The sequence below is a fragment of the Berghia stephanieae genome, chromosome 1 (assembly GCF_034508935.2).
Source record: "Berghia stephanieae isolate SIO BIC M18660-M18661 chromosome 1, UCSD_Bste_1.3, whole genome shotgun sequence".
Taxonomy (NCBI): Eukaryota; Metazoa; Mollusca; class Gastropoda; order Nudibranchia; family Aeolidiidae; genus Berghia; species Berghia stephanieae.
This window is the reverse complement of record NC_088360.1, coordinates 102,639,588-102,649,587: the sequence shown is the minus strand read 5'-3', so window position 1 is coordinate 102,649,587 and position 10,000 is coordinate 102,639,588. Positions and strand designations below refer to the sequence as shown.

The 10,000-nt window shown below is 36.0% G+C and overlaps 1 protein-coding gene across 1 annotated transcript in view; it reads left to right on the top strand.

Annotated features, from left to right (window-relative positions):
• The window catches only part of LOC144962590 (uncharacterized), a 112,017-nt gene that overhangs the window by 87,413 nt on the left and 14,604 nt on the right, over nucleotides 1-10,000 (top strand). The window lies entirely within an intron of this gene.

Here is a 10,000-nt window from a genome sequence, read left to right as displayed (position 1 = left end):
ATCCACATTAGATCCACTTATCTGAACATCGTTACGTGCCATTCAGTTATCCACAATCCGAAATATTTCTGATCTTTTCAACCACTCACATATTCTTCAATTTATTTGGCATATTTTTTCACCCCATGTATCACTACCACCACGAATACCACCACCACCACCACTACTACTACTACTACTACTACTACTACTACTACTACTACTACTACTACTACTACTATACTACTATACTACTACTACTACTACTCCTACTTACTACTACTATTACTATACTCACTACTACTACTATACTACTACTACTACTACTACTATATACTACTACTACTACTACTACTACTACTACTACTACTACTACTATACTACTACTACAAACTACTACACTACTACACTATCATTATAACTAATCTACGAAAGTATTTTCGCACTAACAGACACTAACTACCAAATCACTTTAGGTGACAGATCAAAATACTATCACTTCACCATGACTATCTACTACTACATCTCACTACTAGCTACGACTCCTACTACTTATTCTTAAAACTGACTTAACTTACTGCACATTACACCTACTACATCTTACGTAAAAAGCAGCCATGTATTCATGTGTTTTTTTTTTTGACCCAACGATTGCACTATTTTCCTTTCACCCTACTTGCCTAAGGGTTATCAAGTCAGTTTTCCCTCTCGGACATAAAGATGACAATATACTCTATAACAAAATCGTATTCGCAAGAATTCACTTGTGTAGATCATTGTAGCTTTAGAGTCCACGAATATTTCCCAAGGGTCATAGTTATTGCTATTAATATGCATGATGTACCGGTACATTTTCTTACGGGTGCCAACACCACAGAAAACCCACCACCACCCCCCCCCCCCCCCATCCCCGCCCTCCTTTCACGAACCCCCCACCCCACCCCCACTCTTTCCTTTTTTAACCAATCATTCATCAATTCCCTACCCCCCCCCCCCCCTCTCACTCACACACCCAAACATTTCATATTTATTATTACTTCAAGGACAAATTCCAGTAGCCAATGATTTTTTTAGAGGGAGGCTGGGATTTGGACGAGGTGACCGATTGAATTAATCATTACATTTTCACCAGGATGAAAGAGTTCAAGTTCTTCTTTCGGCATCGTGATTGTGTCCTTGGTCCAAACACCAGACTCCTATTGCTTTCTTTGTATCGCTCTACTGCGCTTGACTCCTGATTTAATTACAGTTTCCATTAAAATAGATTAAAATATTTCAAATCCCCGGGAAAATATGTTAGATTGAAGGACTCGGGATAATCGAAAAGAAAATGAATATATTAGCTGCTTGGGTTTTTTTTTCTGTTGTTTGTTTTCTGTTGTTGTTCTTTCTTGTTGTTTTTTTTTTTTTTTTTTTTTTTTGTTTTGTTTTGTGTGTGTGTGTTTTGCTTTTGTTTGTTTATTGTTTTTTATTCGTTTGTGTGTTTATTTGTTTGCTTTTTGTGGTGTTTTGGTAACTACATAAAATGTCCCTTACTATTTTTTAAGAGTTGAGAAACGAATCGTAATTATTTCCGATTTGTTTTCACTATTCTGTATATTTTACCCTAAAAGCAATTGAACTGAAATCCACCGATGCTGGAAACGATCGTAATATTCAAGAGGCTCATATATCTAATTTTCTAAAATATGATTACATCTCTTTGGTTGTGGGGGAAAATGATAATAATATATATAACAAATTAAATATCATGTGGCGTCGTTTCGAAATTCGAAACGCAGAAGTTGTATATTATTATTATTACCTTGCTATTATCATCGTCGTGTAATTACTCAAGGGAGACTATCACAGTACAGTTGGCATTATCCTTACATTGATTATCTCCCGTGGTCATCCATGTTCTCTCTTATTGTTCTGTCATACTCTGGCAAAACAGTTTTTTGTTGTTTTTATTTGTTTGGGGTTTTTTTTTGTTGTTGTTGTGTTTTGTTTTGTTTTTGTTTTTTTTTGTATTTTGTTGTCTGTTTGTTATGTTATTTGTTTGTTTGTTTTTTGTTTTGTTCTTTTTTTTTTTGGGGTGGGGGGGGGTTTTTTTTTTTTTGTGTTATTGTTTTTTGTTGTTTTGTTGTTTTTTTTGGCCAGAAGACTTTTACCTTAAACCTCGATCGATTAAAGCAGCCCTGAATGGGGCTAAAACTTTCAAACCCGAGAATTCCAAGGAGAAAAAGAACTCAGGTTTGAGACATTTAGACAATTTGTGCTTATGACATTCGGGCTCTGTGCCCGAGTAGGAAGAAGAAATGTCGTACTTCACTATTTCACGTAATGACCATGATAAAGAAATTGTAATAATGAAGGAAAGGAAATCTAGATTAACAATTACGAGACATTTATTACATAAACTAAGTTACATCTAAAACGTAAATACGAGCGATACAGATCTACTTCTCCATCCATGCGGTCTGTATTTCTCCTTGCATCCACCAATTACAATTAAAATAGAGTTCTTATATGTGACCTTCCGCCTCGAAACGGTATTAAGTCGGATTTTTGGGGGTTTTTGGTACCCAATCATAGCTTATATTATGCTTAAAATTTTGATAGCAAATTTATAAAATTCTGAATATTCATTGCCCAACTATGACCGTTTGAAGTAGGGAGAGTGTAAAAACCAAGTTTTTAGAAAATCGACTTTGAAGTGAGGCACCGTTTTCACACATAATCAAATCAATGGGCAAAGATAACTCCTCAGATAGGGGCATTGAAAATTTGACGAGAATAGTAAAATTTGCAGAGACGCCAATTTTCAATTTGACTCACAGGAATTTCAGACACCACTCAGAGGATTTCAATGCTGAAAGAGGAATTTCCGCACTCACAAAAGGGAATTGGGATGATATTTGGTATTGTGTTTACATATTGTATAGATCTAAATAGATAACTGATTACAAATATTTTCTGATATATGAACACATTGCCAAATACAACCCCAAAGTTTCCTTGTTTCAAGTGAAGAAAAGCACCAAAACATAATGATGGTAGTGAGGATGGTGTTGTGTTGGTGGTTGTAGTTAGTAGTAGTAGTAGTAGTAGTAGTAGTAGTATAGTAGTAGTAGTAGTAGTAGTAGTAGTCGTAGTAGTAGTAGTAGTAGTAGTAGTAGTAGTAGTAGTAGTAGTAGTAGTAGTAGTAATAATAATAATAATAGTAGTAGTAGTGATGATGATGATGTTATAATGGCTGTTGTAGTAGTAGTAGTGGTAGTGATGATGATGTGGTGGTGGTGGTGGTGGTGACTGTGGTTGTAGTAGTGGCAGTGGTTGTAGTAGTAGTGATGATGTGGTGTGGGTGGTTGTAGTAGTAGTGATGATGTAGTGGTAGTTGTTGTAGTAGTAATGACGATATGGTGGTGGTGGTTGTAGTAATAGTGATAATGATGTGGTGATGGTGGTTGAAGTAGTAGTGGCAGTGATGATGTGGTGGTGGTGGTGATTGTAGTAGTAGTGGTCGTGATGAAGATGCGGTGGTGGTGGTTGTAGTGTGTGTGTGTGTGTGTGTGTGTGTGTGTGTGTGTGTGTTGAGAGAGAGAGGAGAGAGAGAGAGAGAGAGAGAGGAGAGAGAGAAGGAGAGAGATAGTACTAAAAGTGCATCAAGTGATAAGTAGAGCAACACGAAATTTAAAAACCAACGAGGCTAAAGTTTGAGGACAACGTATTTGTTATTAACTATTATTGGCAAGTGCAGCCTTGGAAATGGTGGCTTCTGAGAGAAAGTCAACTCTTGTTTTGAATGTTTCACTGATAGTTGCTTTTTTAAACTTTAAATACATATAACTTATCGTCAATACTTATGTTGAATTATTATGTTTTCATGTGGAAAAATGATTGTAGTTTATGAAACAACCAAAAACTGAAATTTGATCATTTTGACCATTTCCTCTTTAAAACCGGTATTCTTCGTTTTCCAAATCCCGACTTAATACCGCTTCGAGGCGTAGGGTCACATATAGCGCAATGTCCACTAAACGTGCTCAAAGGGTTCCTGATCAACAGCAACACGTAACATGTAGAACGAGACGTGACGCCTATTAGGCGATATTACTTTTTTTTTTCGACAGAGACAGCGCTGTTTACGGCCAGGTACTCATTTTACACCTGAGTATAGTGAGAGATTGTGAGTAAAGAGCCTTTTCCAAGGACTCAACTATGCGCCGAGCGAGGTTCGAACCCAGGACCTTCAGATCCGAAAACGGCACAGATAAATATAAAATAAAATAGAACACAACGGCTGTACGCGGTGTCGTGTCCAGTCGAGACCGCTCAAGAAAGTCTTGTGCGGCTATGTGGTCTAGTGGTATAACACTCGCTTTCGGATCGGCGCGTAGATGAGTCCTCGGAAAAGACTCTTTACTCATGTTCTCTCACCGTACTCAGGTGTAAAATGAGTACCTGGCCGTTAATAGCTTTGTCTTTGTCCGAAAAATTGTAATATCGCCTAACAGGCGTCATGTCCCGTCTTACATGTTAAATGTTGCTGTTGACCAGGGACCCCTTGTAAAGCGCTTTGAGCACATTTAGTGGATATTGTGCTATATAAAGCTCAATTAAAAAAAAAAATTATAGTCTTCGGCCTCCTCGCACATCCCTTTATATAGCGATGGTTCGAACCCCTGATTGGGTGGTTGAGGAGTTCAGAAAAATTAACAACCCGAGAAGGGTCGGTCAACTCCGGACTCGTCCGGGTTATGTCCTAGCAGCCAGTGCCAGGGCATGGCAGTGCTGCATTTTAACCAATGGGCATGATCTATATTACATTTCCATGTGCTCGGGGTCATTGGTCACAGTGGAATATGTGCTCAAAGTGACCCACATAGTTTTTGAAATATCTAACATCACGATTGGCCATTTCGTTCAGCTTGACACATGGGTATGTTTACAATTTTAATAAACAAAGCAGCGTGTTTAAATCTCTGAAGAAATATCCAATCGTTGGACAACAACAAATCATGTGATTGATGACTTGGGTGGACAGAAACATGAATATAGATCGCTCCCATTGATATTTCATTTAAGTTTTCTGGCCAAAATGAAAAATAATGCGTTTTGTAAAATCAAATCAGATGTTATGGCTGCTCATTGTTCGCGCTTCCCTGTTAATTAAAAACTCACTACTGAACATGTTTGCTTTTCAGGGTGTTAAAAGCGTGTTGAAGGGAAATATAATGATAATAATATTTACTGCTATGCTCCAAAATCGCTGTAGGACCTACTTCAGTGGCCATTAGGAACCGTGGAGACGGAGTTTATCCCGGTTTCTATGGCGGGAAACTAATAACAATAGGGAAATGGAATGGAATCTTCAAATTAATTATGAGGCTATGTGGTCAGGTGTATGACACTCACTTTCGGATCGGAAGGTCTTAGATCGAGCCTTGCTCGTCGCATATTTATTGAATTTGAGTCCTTGAAAAGGCTTTTTACTCACATTCTCTCACCGCACTCAGGTGTAAAATGAGTACCTGACCGTAAACAGCGTTGCCTCTGTTAGAAAAAAAATGTTATATCGCCTAACAGGCATCATGTCTCGTTCTACACGTTACTTGCTGCTGTTGGTCAGCGACCATTTGTAAAGCGCTTTGAGCACGTTCAGTGGATATTGCGCTATATAAAAAGCTCAAGGTAGAATCCCTACTGACGTTTGGCGCCATATTGCATACGTTGCTGTTTGAAGCTCGAAGATATAAATAACTCGTGAAATGGAAGGTTCGATTTAATCAAAAATGTATTCATCTGTCTTCAATAATTAAAATAGATAGTTTGAAGACATGAATACATTTTTGATTAAATTTAAGCTTCCATTTCACGATTGTTATTATTTTCTTCGGGCTTCAACCACCGACGCACGCATTATTTCGCGAAACGGACAATAGGGTTTGCTTGCTACACTTTGGATTGGATGCTAGTCTATCGCAAAGTACTTTTCGTCAGTTCTAGCGGATCCAGCTACCTAATTGCTGCTGGGTGGACAGGTGAGTCGAGAAAAAATGTCGACATCACCTGGGATCGATCCCGATTGCATTGATTTGAAGTGAGTGCTCTACCAACTGAGCTATCAGTAACGTTTACCTGCACATCATTATTATGTGGCACCGTTAAAATAAAATATAAGACAACTAAATAAACGTTCGCGTATCGAGAGGTTAACAGAATTTTTTTTTTAAATACACCGAGAACGCGCAACCAATCGAATACATGAAGAGAATTCTATTTTTGAATTCCATTGATGACGGCTTAGATTCGGAAACATTGGAGGGGAAGTGCGCGTGGGGGGGGGGGGGGGGGGGAGAGGAGGGAGAGAGAGGAGAGAGAGAGAGAGAGAGAGAGAGAGAGAGAGAGAGAGAGAGAGAGAGAGAGATCGGAGGTCAGCTTAGATAACATCAGCGCCAATGCAAGCAATGTGTATCGTGTTATCTTTATAATCCATGATTCCAGAATCTATTTTTTTTAAAACAACTCACCACTGAGTGAATTCCATGTTGTCTAACGATTATCATCCGTTTAATTACTCAAGGGAGTGAATTATCATGAGCTTGTTGGCATTATCTGTACATTGATTATCTCCCGTGGCCGACGTTGTTTACGGGTATTCATTTTTGTTTTGACTGTGCTATAATGTATCTCACTAAAAACACATTTTAAAGGATTTTGGAGAATAGACGTGTGTAATTCGTGTAAAGCTTGCATACTGTTCTCAAACGCTGCGCCCTCCAAGCGTTTTAAAAGCAACGCTCGTGGCCATCGAATACTATTTTCAAATTATTTTTCGAAATCAAATGCTCAGAACGATATCTTGTCAGACAAACGATACCAAGAACTTTCATGAAGTATAACCAGGAAGATGAATCGAAAAAGCAACAATCGGATTGTAAAGAAATTACTCTCAAAAATATTTCCTCATCTGCCCTTTTCTAGCCTTGAATGATAGCAGTACAATCAAATTCAAATGACACTGGGACAGCATGACTCGGCGGTATGGTCCTTGATTTGTACCCGAAAGGTACTGAGTTCGACTACCCGCCGCAATGAATGGCATTGAGCAAGTCACCTAAACCTAGCTCACTTTGCGGCGCTGCACTGCGGCTGACGCCTGGGTAACTCCAGTCTTCCTTTGGAATAGACCCAAAAGACACATTTCCCCTTGAGAATGAATAAATGGAATTTTATTTATTTTATTAAATCATTTAAGATAAATCGGTGTCGACTACCAAATCAGTTGTTGGCGATGAATAAAGGCAAATATTTTATTCATCACTTGTGTTTCCAAAAGTAGAGCTGCAAAAACGTACGAATATTCGAACACCGTACGTGACCGTCCGTTCAAAATCTACCGGGTGAAACCATTACTTGGAATATCCAACAATTAAAATGGTACTCAACTTTTATCACATAGCCTCGAAACCTGATTTTATCAGCGTCCATGTTGTACCAGCTATTATTGAACCCTGCCTGCGTTTCAAAGTATACTTAGCTTCGTATTTCGATTGGTATTCGTGGCCCATTATTAAATGATGTTTACTTAGTTGTCTGGTGCGAAACAACTGAAAATCTTTGTCAACATCCTGGCATCTTCCAATAATGGACGTAGCGTGATTAATCTTGGCATCGCCATTAAAACGGATCGCATTTCTGGCATTTGCCATTTCTAGTTGTGGCCTAACGTGTTGATACGGTGTTGTGTCGGCAGTGGCGTAGCATGCTTTCAGTATAAGGTGGTGCAAGAATCAGAAAAAAAATGACTTAAAACATGTATTTGTAAATACAAAAGAAAGAAAAATATTTTAAAGAAAAGTCTTACTCAAATAAGTAAGAGGCGGTATATACAATTTCTCAGTTTATTTTTTTTTTAACTCTCTCGAGTTCATATGCATGGAAAATCGAACAAATTTGTTCGATTTTCAATGAGGGTGAACTTGAGAGAGTTTTAATGCTGTAATCCATATTTAAAAGATGGATGCGGTGTCAGGCATCAAATCAACCAATGTAGCCACGCCCCTGTGTGTCGGAATGAAATTATGTCGAGAAATTTACTTTTATGCCAAATTGATCAGAATTAGGAAATTTAAGTGTTATGGAGTTTAAAACACAAAATTCACACCATTCAATGAATCCGCTTGTTTTAGAACCCATTTTATAACTTAAGTTAAAGATGAAATTCATATCTTCATGTTCATTCCAATAAAATTCTGTTCGGAGATGGTTGGAGACATTTCTGCAGTACTCTTACAAAAATACGCATTTTTTTATTTTGGCCAGAAAACTAGTTGATCAATGAAAAAGGCCTTATCTGTTTCCCAAAAATACTCAGCAAGTCATAGTTTTCAGTGGTGGTAGGGTGTTTTTTTTTTTTGGTTTTTAAAACAAAATTTGATTTGTTTTTTTTTTTCGGAGGGGGGGGGGGGGGGGGGGGGCTGGGGGTTGGAAAGAAAGGCCATTTGATAATTGTAGGACAAGTTCTTAGTTGAAATTTGAAGTAAAGTGTTTTTCAGAAATCGGTAGATTTGAAGAATCCTTGCCTTTTACCGACCTTATTTGTCGTGTCGCCCGATGTTCGCTTTATTTTCCACACTGCTTACAATTAGTATTTTTTTTTCGTGGATTTTATTTTACAAGAAGTTCAAAGACCAACTTTATAGCTAAAACGATTTTGCAATGCATTTTCATCCGTGTCATGATCAAGGTCGTGTACATTATTATTATTATTATTATTATTATTATTATTATTATTATTATTATTATTATTATTATTATTATTATTATTATTATTATTATTATTATTATTATTATTATTATTATTATTATTATTATTATTATTATATTATTATTATTATTATTATTATTATTATTATTATCATTATTATTATATTATTATTATTATTATTATTATTATTTATTATTATTATTATTATTATTATTATTATTATTATTATTATTATTATTATTATTATTATTATTATTATTATTATTATTATTATTATTATTATTATTATTATTATTATTATTATTATTATTATTATTATTATTATTATTATTATTATATTATTATTATTATTATTATTATTATTATTATTATTATTATTATTATTATTATTATTATTATTATTATTTTATTTTTTATTATTATTATATTATTATTATTATTTATTATTATTATTATTATTATTATTATTATTATTATTATTATTATTATTATATTATTATTATTATTATTATTGTTATTATTATTGTTATTATTCATCATTTCGCCGTAATCCTATTTTTGGGGGAGGGGGGGGGGCAGCTACATGTACACCGAGGGAGACTGAGGCTAAGCAGCTCTATCACAAGGACCGCCACTGATCACATAAAAAAGCAGGTCCATAATGCCTCTTTCGAACTATCGCTGTTCATCAAATTTCACAGAGAAATTGATAAGATAAAATTGTGTAAATAAGCCAGATCCTGAGTTATGCCTGGAGTTATCAAACCGACGTGGCAGTGTGTATTTGCTGATCTATTCGTGGACAATAAATAGGTCAGAGTTACATTCTGACTATTGAGTAAGACGGATATGAGGGTAAAGAGAATAATAGATAGGTTGTATATATAATATATAATAAGTTTTCATGACTTAGAGATTGTCATTAAGTTTTTAACTTGGAGCCAAAAATGTTTATTCTACAATTTTTTTTGTAGTACCAGGACTCAACTATGCGTCGAGAGAGGTTCGAACCCAAGAGTTTCAGATCCAAAGCGAATGTCATACCTTTGGACCACCCTTTTCGGTGTCCGGTTATTCCGACAAAATACCTTTTTGAGACGTGGGTGACATTAGACTTAAAATAGACTGTTTTTCATAATTTGTTTATAGTATTATATTCAATAACAACAAATGAAGTGAGTAGAAAAGTGCCAGGAGACAATAGAGAATTTTAAAAAATTTTCCGCGGCGATGGTAGCTCGAACCCACGACCGTACTGGTACGACA